The sequence below is a fragment of the Phascolarctos cinereus genome, unplaced genomic scaffold (genome assembly GCF_003287225.1).
Source record: "Phascolarctos cinereus isolate Bilbo 61053 unplaced genomic scaffold, phaCin_HiC Scaffold_1;HRSCAF=81, whole genome shotgun sequence".
In the NCBI taxonomy this organism is placed as follows: domain Eukaryota; kingdom Metazoa; phylum Chordata; class Mammalia; order Diprotodontia; family Phascolarctidae; genus Phascolarctos; species Phascolarctos cinereus.
This window is the reverse complement of record NW_027555514.1, coordinates 256,743,561-256,759,164: the sequence shown is the minus strand read 5'-3', so window position 1 is coordinate 256,759,164 and position 15,604 is coordinate 256,743,561.

Below are 15,604 nucleotides of genomic sequence, written 5' to 3'. Positions count from 1 at the left end.
ATGAATTGTATGTCTGTCTTCCAAGGTTCAGTCTAGCTAGGTTCATAAAGAGACATCATAAGATTGGCTGCAGGATAATGAATTTGCAGGAGGAAGGTCATAGTAAATCTTTAAGACTATCTACTATGTCATAATAGGGTTCTTATCTACCTAGTGGAGGAAGTATCACACCAAAAATTATCACACCAAGCATCACACCAGACCCTTGAAGTAAATAATAGGGATTTTATTTGCTTCTTTGTGGGTTTTTTTGGAGGGGGGGAGAGGAAAGTGCTATGATTTTATTGATATGGGGAAATTCCAGTGAGGAAATTCCCCTAATCAATATATAGTTAAAGCTATTTAAAGTTGCCTAGAGGCACTGAGAGGAAAAGTAAATTTCTCCTAGTCATACAGTCAGAAATGGTACTGGAACCGAGGTCTTTCTGACTTCAAGGTGAGTTCTCTATTCAGAGTGTTACTACCTCTCAAATATTTAACTAGTATTAGTAGTATGCAAAAGTTATTAAGGAAAAGGTACCAAATCTAAGTAACATTCCCCAATTATGAGCTCCTTCAAGGAGCATACTATTTCCCCCACTTTCTTTGTATTCTTAGCATTTAGCACAGTTCCTGACACATAGAAAGTCCTCATTATATCCTTGTTGATTGATTGGTTCATTTACTATGAATTCAAATGAGTTTTTCTTTAAATTACCTTTTGCTTAAAAAAAAAAACCCACCGTAATTTAAAAGTGACACCTGGTGGTAGAAGATAGCATTCTGGAATACAGTCTTGGACAGCCCTAGAACATCCTCTAAGATAGTGTCCAAATCCACACAACTGTATTCTCATCTAATCCATTTCTCTCCATCTCTAGCACAAGAATAGTGTGAAGTACAATCAGTCCTCAACTTTCATGGGGGTTATGTTCCTTAATAAAAAATGGTGTGAAAGTTTAAAAAAAAACTATGAATGTTAATACCCTAAGCATATGAGAAGTAGGGAGATTATGTTCCCACGACCACCAAAAACTAATCTTTTGCTAGAGTTTGCTGAAAATACACTTTTCTATATACAATTCTTTATAACAAAACATTAATTCTGATAACATACATTTTTCCTGACATGGTAACCATGGTTGTTGTCCTTCATTCTTAAAGAGAACCAAAATGACATCGTTATGCTAGAGTCAAGTTTCAGTGGCTAATAAGACCAATATGAGCTCAGCGTGCTCTGCACAGGTCAGGCACAAATAGGCTGTGTGAACATTTGGGGCGGATTCTCTAAATTTGCGCATCTGAGCTATTTCAATTCTGCTTTGCTCATAGAACACAGCACCTTCTCTGACATGGGCATGCCATGCTGAGCAGTACTGTGCCAGATTGTGTCCCATGTCACACAATCAATTCCAAAGTTCTTGAGAGACTTCTCAAGGTCTCAAGAGTGTCCTTATATTGCTTATTCTGACCACCATGTGAACACTTGCCCTATGTGAGTTCTCCATAAAAGTCTTTTTGGCAAGCATACATTTTGCATTCAAACAAAGTGGCCAGCCCATCAGGATTGTGCTCTCTGAGGCAGAGTTTGAATGCTTGGCAGTTTAGTTCAAGAAAGGGTCTCAGTGTCCGGTATCTTATCCTGCCAGGTGATCTTCAGAATCTTCCTAAGACAATTCAAGCATGAAATAACCCATAAAATGCACGAGACAAAATAAAACTGTTAACATGTAAAACATTTTTTCTCACTAGTAATTGCCTAGTTTCTTGATCTTTTGTGCTAACGTCTCAAAAAACACAACAAAGCATTGATTTCTGGCAATATTCACTTTCCATAACTCATGAAATTTATAGTACCATATATACTCTTCAGCAAATAAAATTCCTGAAACCAAAATATTTTTTACCCTTCCCTTCCATTGTGTCAGATAGTGGTATGAGGGTGTTGTACCGCACACTATACTGCTGTAAACCTCTCTACTATGGCTGCCTTCTGAAAACCAAGAGAGAGGAGGTTGCTGAGACTTTAGTCACCACTGTCAAAGACACTGAAAATGACGGAGATCTCCACATCACCTCAGAACCCAAAGGACTTGAACTACACTTTGGGGACATGATTGTAAACTTGAGTTTTAAAGTCAAACAATGAAAATATGCAATGAATGTACAGGGAGATCTTTACTTGATAACAGTAGGGTGAACGACACCAGTGAAGTACCTAGGACAATCCCAGCAACTCTACAAACTTGTACACATGTGCCTCAATTGTTTTTCCTCTACTGTGCCTAGCCATGAATGTGTGTGCTTGTAAATGTGAGAATGTTGAGGATCGACTGTACTTTTCGAAACACTTGCTAGAATGTAGCTAGACTATATCTGCAGCTTCCCCTCATCTACTTGCTAAGGAATCCTGTTAAAAGAGTAAAAAAGGTTGGCCTTGAATCCCTTGTTTTTGATGAAGCCTTGGTGAATCTTTGTAGTGACAGTCTTTTTCAACATATTCACCAGCCACCTCCTTAATGATATGTTCTTGAATCTTCCCAAGAAATGATGTTGAGCTCACTGGTCTATAGTTACAGACTCTGTTCTCTTTCCTTTTGTGAAAACAAAAACATTTGACCTTCTCCAAATCTCGCACCTCTTTCATTTTCCATGAACTTTTTAAACATCACTGACAGCAGCTTAGCAATGACATTTGTCATATCTTTCAGTATCCATAGATGTAACTAATCTAGACCAGGTGATATGAATTCAGCAAAGGAAGTTAGGTACTTTCCAACTTATGCCTTCCTTGTATTCAATAGCGACTCCCTCATTAGTCATTTTTGTTCTTTCACCTCCAATGCAAGGGTCATCTCCTTGGCAAAGAAAAAAAAATGAAAATGGAGCGTCTGTCTTTTCTCTATTGACAATTATCAACCCATCCCAGACCAAGCAAAGGCCTGATGCATTATTTCACCCTCATTTTTTCCCAACAGAACTGAAACCAACTTTTCCTCATCCTTAGCTTCCCTTGCCAGACTCTGCTCATTCTGAGCTTTACTCATTCTGGCATTGTTTTTATAGGATGGTGCCATACACATATTTATCCTTGGTTACCTGGCCTTCTTTCCATCTTCTGTACATTTCTCTTTCAAAAAGCTGAGTTGATTAGTGAGTAACTTACACATCCTCACAGGTCTCTTCAGATAAATACCAATTTCCCTCCTTTTGGGGGATCTCTCATCCTTCCTGGACTAAGTTCCCCCTGAAAGTTAGGAATCATACCTATATTTCTTCTAAACTGGAAGTTCTTAACCACTTTTGTATCATGCACCCCTTTAACAGTCTAGAGAAGTTGAAACCTATAAACACCTTTTCAGTATTTTGTTATGTACTTTGCATATTACAGAGGGAACCAATTATATTGAAATAAAAATGCAATATTTTCCCATCCAAGTTCATGAACCCAGATTAAGAATCCTTACTCTAATCAATTTCACATCTGTTTTCCCAAAATCCTTCATGCACTTCAAATTAATCCCAGATTTCCTGTCTTGATCCCAAACTCTAGGAGTGAGTGGTCACTTCCCACCAGGGTTTCCACAATTTCCACCCTGTCTGTGAGAACCAGATCTAGAATAGAATTTTCTTTTTTGTTTTTTGGGGGGTTTTTTGTTCTACTTTTAAAGGATGAAATTTCCAATAAAGTAAGTCAAGAAGTTTAGATACTCTGTTTTTGGTAGAAAGAGAGCTCTAGCAGTTTACTGCATAACTGAAGTTATCTAACATTACTATATTATGCCTTTGGGCCAGGATTGTGATCTGCTTCCCAGACTCCTCATCTATTTCTTCCCTCTGTCCAGGTGATCTGTAGTATACTCCAATGACAAATCCCCTTCTGTGTCCCCTTCCATTGACCTTCACCCAAATATTTTCTATAATTATTCTTCTCTCTGATTCCTTGATTTCTTCATAAATATACCTTCTTTTTGTCTTTTTGTTTCAATTTTTATTTTTGTGTAGGGAAAAGCAAATTTATACATTTAACCCAGTTTAGTTGCAAGTTACTTCACTTTTACCTTTTCCATCGTGGCAAAATAAGCCACTGATTTTCAACCCAAGACATTTCCATTGCCAGTTATGACAGATTTCTTCATACCTCTCATTGTAAATGGTCTTGATAACTTCTACCAGCTTAAACAGGACTCCAATTTTCAGGGTTGACATATGTGAAGGCATGGCTTGTGCAGATCTTTTTGTGACCTAAGAGACCCAGTCTCACTTGACTTCTGATGATAAAATAAGGAATCCCCTCATTTTTTGCCACAAGACAGAAAGACCACTACCTCAGTGGAATCCACATTATGTGCAATCATCATCAACTGGGATTTTTTTTTTAAATGAGGTTAATATCAGTGTTATGAGGACAGGTAGTCTGTCACTGGGGAAATCCCCCTTGCCTGCAGCTTTCTGCTCCGCCCTAGCCAGCAACCATTGTCCCTTTTCTTGCTTTGTTTCATATGTGTCTTTGTTAGTCAATTTAAGCTGGATGTAAGTAGCTGTCTGCTCTTCTAAAGGGTGGCTAGATGGCACAGTAGATAGAGGGCTAGGCCTGGAATAAGGAAGACTCCTCTTCCTGAGTTCAAATTTGGCCTCAGACACTTACTAGCTGTGTGACCCAGGGTAAATCGCTTAATCCTGTTTGCTCATCTGTAAAATGAACTGGAGAAGGTAAGAGCAAATCTCTCCAGTGGCTCTGTTCAGAAAACCCCAAATGGGGTCACAGAGAATTGAACATGATTCAACAAAAGAACATGATCTAAAGTCTGGATGAACTGGTTGATTGCTTTTGGCCCTTTTAAGTGTTTCTAAGGCAATCTGAGGAATCAAGGCCATTTGACAAAATGGGTGTGGTTTCTTTTGAGCTCAGTATCCTGACCAGTGCCAAAGTTCTCAGGCTATTTCTCAAACATAGAATTAACCACTGTCCTGGCCTCCTGTTTCTTTATATTGGGGTTTTCTTCAGCCTTTTTGCCTTTTCACATCGTAGCTGGCTGGATGCAAACATAAGAAAAGAGACTTCAGTTTACTTTCTTAATATAGGTTGAACAGTGGATAGAATGCTGGGCCCAGAGTCGGGAAAACCTGAGTTCAAATCTGACCTCAGACATTTACTACAGGTATGACCCTGGGCAAATCATTTAACCTCTTCAGTATCTTCAGCTGTAAAATGGGGATAATAATGGCACCAGTTAACTTCAAATGAGACAATATTTGTAATGTGCTTAGCATAGTGTCTGGCACGTTCCTTTCTTCTTTCTTTCCTTTTTGCCTTTCTCTTTTCTTCCCTCCCTCCCTATATATGTAGATTTCTTTCCCTCAATAGAAAGTAAACTCCTTGAGGGCAGGAAATACTTAAGTTTTGACTTTGTATCTTCTAGCCGGTGCCTGGCACACAGTAGGTGCTTGTTAATTGACTAATTAAGAAAAGACCCTGACACTAAAGGGAAGTGACTACAAGGTGATGATTTCCAGGCTAGCCCCGAAGGCAAGCAAAAAATAAATAGAGCAACTTTTAAAAGAATATAGCAAAAATTTAGTGAGCTAAAGACAGTAGCCAATAGGATCTAATAAGAAGAAAATAAAAGTCAATGAAACAAAGCAGTTTCACATGGTCACTACCAGGCTGACCTTGGAAATGTCATTTAATTTCCCCAGCCTCATTTTCCTTATCTGTTAAATAGCAGAATTAGATTAGGTAACTTCTAAGGTCTCTGATCTTGTGATTCCGTGGATGATGTCACTGTAATGGGGGAGGTTGGAAGAAAGAACAAGACTTTAAGTCTTAGGCAGAATTGAATGGGAGTTTAAAAGAGATTTTCAAATCGAACTCTCTTGGTCTTGCATACTCCAAAAGTGGCTACCCAGACACTGCTTAAAGAAAACCAGGGGCAGTAAAGAACTCTCTTGTCCCAAGGTGGGCTTGTACCACTTTGGACATACCTCATTGCAGCTTCTGATCACTATTCCTGGTTCTGACTTTGACCTAAGCCACAAATGTTTGCTTCCACAGCAGACATTATATGTACATGATTTTTTTAAGAAAGGATAGATTTCCTTGGTAATCTAGATATGAGCATTGATGGAATAGATAGAGTATGTGGAAAATAAACTGATACAAGACAGTAAACAGCTAAAGAATTCTTTGAAAACACTGAATGGAATAAAACAAACAGGACCCAACCGCACATATCCTCCTGCATAAGGGCTGACAGATGTTATACAGATGAGTTTGTTTCAAATGGAGGGAAGGATTTTTAAAAATTTTAATTAAAAGACAAAATGGGGACAGAATTGATGAAAGAATGAAAAATCATTTATTAAAACCTTACAATGTGCCAGGCTCTGCCAAGTATGGGCATACAAAGGTGGAAAAAAAAAGGACATTTTGCCCTTGGGGAATTTATGTTCTAATGGAGGAAGCCACTACATGCCAGGGAGACATAAGAGGGAAGGGAGTTTGGTTTGGGGGAGGTAGAATATTAGAGTTGGGGGTGAGGGGAGAAACTGGGTTGAGGTGGATAACAGATGGGCTATGACAGTGAAGTATAGTATATCTGAGACCAACCAGTAGATATAATAAACTAATTTGCACACACTCAATTACCAATGCACTAAATTGTGTCCTAGGGCAGACACTCCAGGGATGACTGGATATACTTCCCTGAGGACTGGGACATGGTTTGAGTTTTGTCATTGTTCAGTCATTTTCCAGTTGTGTCCAACTCTTCATGACACCATTTGTGGTTTTCTTGGTAGAGACACTGCAGTGGTTTACCATTTCCTTCTCCAGCTCATTTTACAAATGAGGAAACTGAGGCAAACAGTTTTAAGTGACTTGCCCAGGATCACACAGCTAGTAAGTGTCTGGGGCCAGATTTGAACTCAGGAAGATGAGTCTTCCTGACTCTAGGTCTGGCACTCTATCCACTGCACCACCCAGTTGCCCTGCTATATAGCATACTGGTCACATCTCTGGATGATGTAAAACTGAAAAGGATTACAAATATGTTGGGTGGCAGAATTGGTATCCCAAAAGGTCTAGAACAAAGGGTGAGATCTTCTTCTCACATCTCAACTGCACCACAAACTCCCTTGAATTTATGAATAGCACCACTGAAAAGTGCTGTGGTCAATGGGATGGGGAGTTGGAGAGGGGGATACTTTGTCCTCCCAAAGAGGTGAAGAATAACCCCTTCTAAGGGGGTGGATTCATTGTTGACTGCTGGCTCCCATCTGGACCCACTGTGGAGCTAGGGCCACCAGGCCATAAGGCCAATCCTTTCTCAGTCAATGACTAGACTTCCTTTTCTATTCAATCACAGTTTTTTTAGATGTCATAATGGGATATCAAGGTATAAATACTTTAGTACCTTTACACATCTTTTTTTACTTTCTGTGATTACATATAAACATGAATGTGAGCTATTGTCATCTTTAATACCATTTTATTGATTATGATTAAATATGAACAACAGGGGGTATCTCAAAATTCCCCATCAATTTAAAAAGTAAGCAATATTATTTTAAGAATTAATTTGAGAGAATAAGTTATTTTGTCTATTATACTCAAATTAACTATAAAAGACATATGAAGAAAGATGCTATCTCCATCTAGAGAAAGAATTGACAAATAGAAGTATATATAGAAGAATTTTACATATGTATGTATGTATTTACATATATATTTACATATGTATATACACACACACACATACACACACATCTATTTGTGTCTAATGGTAACCATCTTTAGGGCAAGGGAGAGGGGAAAAAAAGAAATTTGCATGATAATTTTGATGTATTTTTGAAAGGAATAGTAGATTGTTCATAGTAGATTTACAGTTCCATGAACAATCATCTTTTTTGTTGTACTGTGTTATGGAAAGGTTTGTTTTATTCCACAAATTAAAAATAAAAATTTTAAAATATAAAGAAAAGTAAGCAGAGTGCTTTTCTCCGGCACTCCAGTTTGAGGATGCTTATTCTCTTTCCCAAATGTCAGTGTACTGAAACTACCAAAAGATTGAGAATATATTCGTGTAACTTCGGGTTTTGTTAAGATATAACCAATTCACACCAAAACATAGGAGTTGTGTATAAATCAGCAACAATTCTAATCTCAGCCAGGAAAAATATTGACTTTACTGAGGATTTAAGAGTGTATAAATTCACTATGTGGTCCACATTCTGAAAGTGAACCATGTAGTAACACCCTGGAAGCTAGTGCTATGTAAAGCTAGATGTCAGTGATAGAAACACAAAAAGAATCAGCCCCTCCCTCAAGGAACTTACATTCTCATTGGAGGATACATTACATAAATAAGTAAATTATGTGTGTGTGTGTGTGTGTGTGTGTATATGTATGTATGTATGTATGTATATGTACATATATACATATAATACTTTACATATTATATATTTATATATTATATATAATATAATATTTTAAATAAAATATATAAATACTATACATTTATATAATATGTATGCTCTGTCCCTCTTTTCAAGGACCAAGTGTACTACATCAACTCTCAGGGTTCCAGGGAAGTACTCTAAGGGGCTAAGGATGTCCTTTTTCTATTGCTATTAGCTTAAGCTCTCACTGGCCATGTTCCTCCCTACTGTTGGGGGCCCAGTAGCTAAAGTGTAAGTATCATTTAACCATTTAACATTGGTTGCCTTTTAGAAAGGGAAATTTACTTCAATGACATAGCAAAAACAAACATGCAAATATTTCCTCTAGTACCTCTAGGGCATATGTTCCCCTAGACCACCTCAGTATCTAGAGAGGTAAGGTCAAAGTTTAGTTCATTTCTTACATATCTTGGTTCCACTAAGTTCGTGTCCAAAGATGGTACCACCACTGGATGAGTCATCATCAACATGTCACTGTGCTAATGAAGCACTCTACAATTATTATCTCAACTGATTCTCACGATAATGCTGGGAGGTAGGTATTATTATTATTCCCATTTTACAGATGAGGAAACTGAGGCAACAGAGGTTAAGTGACTTGCCTCAAGTCACATAGCTAATAAGTGTCTCAGGCCAGATTTGAATTCAGGCACTCTAGTCTTCCTGACTCAAGGCCTTGAGCTCCATCCAGTGGTCCACATAGCTGTGCCAGTTACTGGCCTCCAGAAGATCATGCTGTGTTCCTTTAGGGCATTGATTTGGGGCTGGCTACAACACTTCCCCTGGGATGCTGGGATGCCAGAGGAAACTCACTAAGTTGTGAGGCTCTAATCACTCTCGACTAGAAGGAGAAAGAACAAAAAACAAGGCCATGGACTGAGGTTTGTTTCTCAGATCTACATGGCCTCAGAGTGCAAGAAAAGGTCTCAAGGTCTTTTCCCTTACAGCATGGTCTGCTACTGGATTCAGTGGGTGAATAAAGGCCCAGGTTGCCCCAGATGCAAATGAAGCAAAAGAGGAAGTAATTAAAGCCTTTTTGAATGCCTTCAAAGCCAACCAAAGAGCTTCCTCTCCTCCGCCCTCCTCACCAAAGCACTTGAGCTATGCAAGGAAGAAAATGAGGCATTCCCCATCCGGAAGACCACCATCACTTCCATATGTGAACGAGAAGATATTCATGTCAGCTGGGATGAACAGCAGTAGAACTGAGTCTTCTGGTATCTCTGCCGTGATAGCTCAGCAAGACGTTGATGACTAAGAAAGGAGCAATAGCTACAAAATCTCAGTAGCAGGAGGTCGAGCTCACTCCTCCTTCCTCTTAGAATCTGGTCCTTCCCCACCCTCACCCTGCATAGTTTGGTTCATGTAAACTCTTCCCACATAAATCTTCAGAATGACATTATGGGATTTAGAGCTGGAAGAGACTTTGGAGATCACCTTGTCTAAGGGGTGGGAAGCCTGTGGCCTCAAGGCCACATATGGCCCTCTAGGTCCTCAAGTGTGGCCCTTTGACTGAATCCAAACTTCACGGAACAAATCCCCTTAATAAAAGGATTTGTTCTGTAAAACTTGGACTTAGTCCAAAGGCCACACCCAAGGTCCTAAAAGGCCATATGTGGCCTTGAGGCTGTAAGTTTCCCACCCCTGACTGATCCTAGTCCAACCCCTGGCAACTAGGTGGTGCCGTGGATGGAGTGCCAGACCTAGAGTCAGGAAGATTCAACTTCCCGAGGTCAACTCTGGCCTAAAACATTTACTAGCTGTGTGACTGTGGCCAAGTCACTTCACTTCTGCAAAATGGCCCCATTCTTCTCATCTGTAAAATGAGGAAACTTCTTGTTTCGCTTCAATCCTATATGACTTTTTGCAACCCTTTTGGGGGTTCTCTTGGCAGATACTGGAGTGATTTGGAATTTCCTTCTCCAACTAATTTTACAGATGAGGAAACTGAGGCAACTAGGGTTAAGGCCATGTAGATAGTCAATAAGCATTTATTAGATGTCTACTGTGTACCAGTATTGTAGTAAGGTAGCAAGAAACAGAGCTGGGATTCAAGCCTAGGTCTTCTGCATGTAAATGCTGGGCCCTTCTCACTATGCCATGACTTCCTCTATAATTAGGTAAAGAGTAAAGGAGAGGTCCCTGATCGTATTTTAATGAGCAAACTATGTCATTGGGAAGTAAGCCAACTGGCAAAGAGTAATTTAGTACTCCTAAGTAAGCAAGAAAGTGCCCAGTAGGGAGGTAAAAGTGTTATCTCCTGATATGATATGTGGCCTCTCCAAGGGCTCCATTTGCCATGGCTGACAGCTTGCCTTGTCCTTCCTCTCTTAAAAAGCATTTAAGTGCCTGTAGAAATTTGTCAGGTACCTTTTCATAGAGACTTACACCTAGTATGTCACACAGTAGTATATACAAGTCAAGTCGGGCTACTGTACAATTTCTCAGCTCACAGGCTTGTTTCATCTCCTGTTGCTTTGTTTCTGCGCCGACAATCTGGCTATCTTCTTTCTTTTAAAAACTGAGTAAATTAAATCTGCTTTGCAGCCGCTCTTATTTATTGGTTCCACGTGTGCAGAGGAGTGTGCTTGCACCTAAATGTTTGAGAAAGTTAACTGGCTTGAAGAAAACTCTACTACAGCTGGGGCTTCCAAGCTGTGGCCAAATTAGGGTCAACGGTAAAGAAAGATAGTGAATCAACAAGCATTTATTAAGCACTTATTATGTGCTAAGCACTGGGGATCTAAAGATAGTTAGGGGAGAAACAGAACAAAATAACACTGTCCCTGAGCTCAAGGAACACCCGTTCTAATAGGATAGGAAGGAAGAAGCCATTATTCAGTGTCTGCTATGTTCCCAAGTCACTTAACCCTGTTTGCCTCAGTTTCCTCATCTGTAAAATGAGGTGGAGAAGGAAATGGCAAACTGCTCCACTATCTTTATCAAAGAAGTCCCAAATGGGGTCATGAAGAGTCAGACACAACTGAAAAATGATTAAACAACAACTATGTCCTAGCTATTCTACAAAGAGCTTTACAGATATTATCTCATTTGATCACCATGACAACCCTGGGAAGTAAGGGCTGTTATTATCACCCTTTCCAGTTGAAGAAATTGAGGCAGATAGAAAGTTATTACTTGCTCGAGGTTACACAGCTAGCAAGTGTCATTCTAATAGGAGAGGTGATATGTGAACAACTATGTAAAACTAAGATATATACAGAGTAGGTGGAAGGTGATTTCAAGATAAGGAACTAGCAGATTGGAAACTATTGGACGTCCAGTTGTGTAATGGCAAAACAAATTGTGATATTTAAATGTAATGGGATATTGTACTGTAAGAAACAGCAAATAGGAAGAACTGAAACAGTGGTAGACTTGTATAAGATATATAGATATAGATATAGATATAGATATAGATATAGATATAGATATAGATATAGATATAGATATGTAAAGAGAGAAAGACAGAGATGTGTGTATATTATACATATGTACCTATATATACATATATGTATATACGTGTGTATACACTTGAATACAGAGGGAATAAAACAGAACCAGGAAAGTAATGGTCTCAATTATGAGAATGTAAATTAACACAAGTCTACAAAACAGTCAAATTCAAGTTAACTGCAATGATCAATCTTAGTCCTTGAAACAAGATTAAATATATTTCAGTAAAGAGGGTACAGATATGGAATACAGCTTATACTATCAGGCAAAATCAATTTATGTCAGTTTTGCTTAACTTTATTACAAGAGAGGGTTCCCTGGAGGTGGGTGTATATCGGGAAATAATTGATGTAAAAGGCATCGATAAGAATGTTTTAAAAAAAAGATCCTTAAAAACAGGTGTCCCCCACCTCCCATGGACAAGGGATGGGGTGAGGGGGACTTTTAAAGGAAAAACCTACTCCTCCCCCAGCCTCAGCAGAGAACAATGACTATTGGCAATAGTGATCCCCCTCCTCCTTCCTATAGACCCAAAGAGTCATCAGCCCATGACAAACTATAAAGGCATCATCCTCTTTTTCTTTCCCACTTGGACTTTTGAGGAGTTGGGAAGATAGGGAGGCAGGAAAGGAATGAGAAGCCTATCATTCACTGTTTCCCTAGCCTGAATGTGAAATGATTATTTATGATATACTGCGAAGATCACCCTATGCAAATTTTACTTTAAACAGTAGATGGGGCTTATTTTAGTTCTATTATAGTCCCTAAGCCTTAGAATAAAGGGTTCTTAATCTGGGGCTCATGGATCCTCAGTGGTTCATTAGATAGATTTTAGGGCATCCCTGATATTGGATGAGGGAAAAAAATGACATCTATATTTTCGCTAACCTTTGTTTCCTTTGTGATTTATTTTATACATTTGAAAACATGATTCTGAGGAGTCCAAGGCTCTTTCAGCCTGCCAAAGGGGTCCCGTGACACAAAAGAGGTTAGCCTTAGAGTCAGATTAGCCTAGTGGTTTCTTAGAATCAGGAAGACCAAGATTCAGTCCTGTCATTGATCCTAGCTCTATGACCTCGTGCAAGCCACTTAATCTCTGTGTTCCCTAGTCAAGTCTTTGAATTTATCATAGATGGGCTGAGATCTGTATTAGTGTAGGACATTCCCATACTGGGAGTTCACACTGTGAAATCACAGATCCTTTGTAGATTCATGTATTGGCCCTCAGATGGCATAACCTCACTATCAGTCAGTTTAGAGGTGTCATGAGAAATGATTGGGAGCCTAGATGGTCAACTTCAGGGTTGTATAACCTAAGAAAGCCATAGCCGCATTAAGCAACTCAGAAAATACCTTGATTTCAGGGATCAGAGTGAGCAATTGGTGTGAGCCACTATTCCACTGGTGAAGATGAGAACAATGGGTAGGAGGGATGCCCCTAGGTTGTTCTCTATTACCGTCCACCCCCTCCCTCAAACATGGCTGTCATCCCTGTGTGTCAAGGCACTCCTTAGGGACAATTGCCTTGTCTTTTGCCTGGCATTGGTGCAGTAGAATGAATGCTGTATTTGGAGTTTACCCTCAATTCTGCTATATGACCTTGGGCAAGTCATTTAACTTCCTTGGACCTCAATTCCTCATTTGGAAAAGAATGGGATTTGATTAAATGTCCCTTCTATCCCTAAATCTACAATGATCCTCTCTTCTACCTTAAAATTCCCTTTCCTTTAAAGCCTTTATTAGCTAGATGGCACAGTGGGAAGAGTTAATAAACTCATTCATGCTAAGGTTCAAGTGTGGGTGTTTAACTTTTAAAAATATATGTATTTGTAAAGAGAATTCTTATTAACCAAAATCAGGCCAGGTTGGAATATTGATTGCAATTCTGGAAGGCAAGTTTTAGGAAGAATTTTGACAAACTGGAGTCTACTTAAAGGAGAAGGGTCCAAATGGTGAGAAAACTAGCAACCGTGCTATATGAAAATTGGATACTCCCTCCAGGTTATAGTTTTTTGAGGCCACATGTGTTTTTTCAAGATAAGCTACTTGTCCGCATTTTCCCATATAATCCCATAAATTCTTTACAAAGGGTGTGCTTAGTATCCTGGGAGTTTTTTCTCTGGATGTCTTGACGTTTTGGGAAATACCAGTGGAACATGTGGGCTGTCCATTGGCACAAAGAAATATTTTTAAAGGCAATAATTGAAAGGGAACTCCCATTCCCAATAACTACAAGATATATAGAGATCAATCAACAAAGCTCACAAAATAATGGTATAGACTGAATTACAAAGTGTCCCTTAAAGAAATCAAGAGCAACTTTAAGAGCTGGAGGAATGTTCAGTATTCATGGTTGGGCCATGCCAATGTAATGAAAATGACACTACTACCAAATTTAATTTACAGTTTTAATGCAACACCTATAGAAATGTCAAGAGGTTATTTTACAAAACTTGATAAAATAATAAACTTCTTTTGGAAAAATTTAAAAAATCTTAAATATCAAAGGAAATAATGAGAAAAGGTAGAGATGAAAGGGGGATAGCACTTCCAGACCTCAAAGTATATTATATAACAGCAAGTATCCAAAGCACCTGGTACTGGTTAAAAAATAGAGATGTGGATCTGGAAGGGGAAAGACTAGACAAAGAAGAATCAGAAACAATGAAACCCAATGATCCAGGGTTCCATAAACCAGAAACCATAAGTTACTAAGGAAAGAACTCCATATTTGGATACAACAAAAACTGCTAGGAAAAATGGAAGACACTGACAGAAATTCAGCTTAGATCAACACATTATACCATATTCCAGTCTCATCTCTCCACAGCTTTTCTCTCCTCCCCTCCCCCCAACAAGACCTGATCAGGCTCAGCTTACCTGATCTGGTCTGGCCCTAGCCACAGGTAGTCAGAGCTTCTCAGATTTGGTGGGTGCTAAGACTATGCTACCCACCCTGGCATGACAACTGATTACTTAGTAACTTGTGCAGTTTCCAGAGGGAGAAGCTAAGCACCACTGTACCTTTGTTGTGTGACCTTTCAGTATTACAGCAAAATAAACCTCCTCTTTTGTTCAACATCCAGTGACTTGTGAATGCTTCATTTTATCCCAACATTGAACTTGAACTAAGAGGGCACTGGCTTGAAAGCCTTGCCTACCTCAGCCCCCTTCTTTTCTCTGAAACTGTCACCGCTCTGGTGTAGGCTCGTTGCCCACGTCTGGACTACTGCAATAGCCTGCTGGTGGTTCTGCCTAACACCAGTCTCTCCCTACTTCAATCTGTCTTCCACTCAATTTTTCTTCTTTTTCAGTGGAAGAAAAGATGGGAGAGAGAGGGAGAGAGAGAAAGAGAGATGCTTGTTAATTGAAAAAAAATTAATTTAAAAAAGAAATAGTTCTAAAAATCCAGAGCTGTACAAAGATGGAATGGACTGTCTCAGATTATAAAGATTCCCCAATACTTGAGGTCTTCCTTGCAGAAGTTGGATAAATTGGAAGAGATGATAACTGAAGTCTGCTCCAATTCTGATAACTCCTGACTTTTTCAATGTGAAAGACTGTCTTTAGCCAACATTCATATGTAAAAATCAATGAAAGGAACTAGAATCCTGCTCCTTTTACTATAAAAAACCCTTCAGGGTTTTACACTTAAATTTTAGGGGAAAAGATGACTCATATCCAAAAATAGCAATAATTTCTGTGCTTC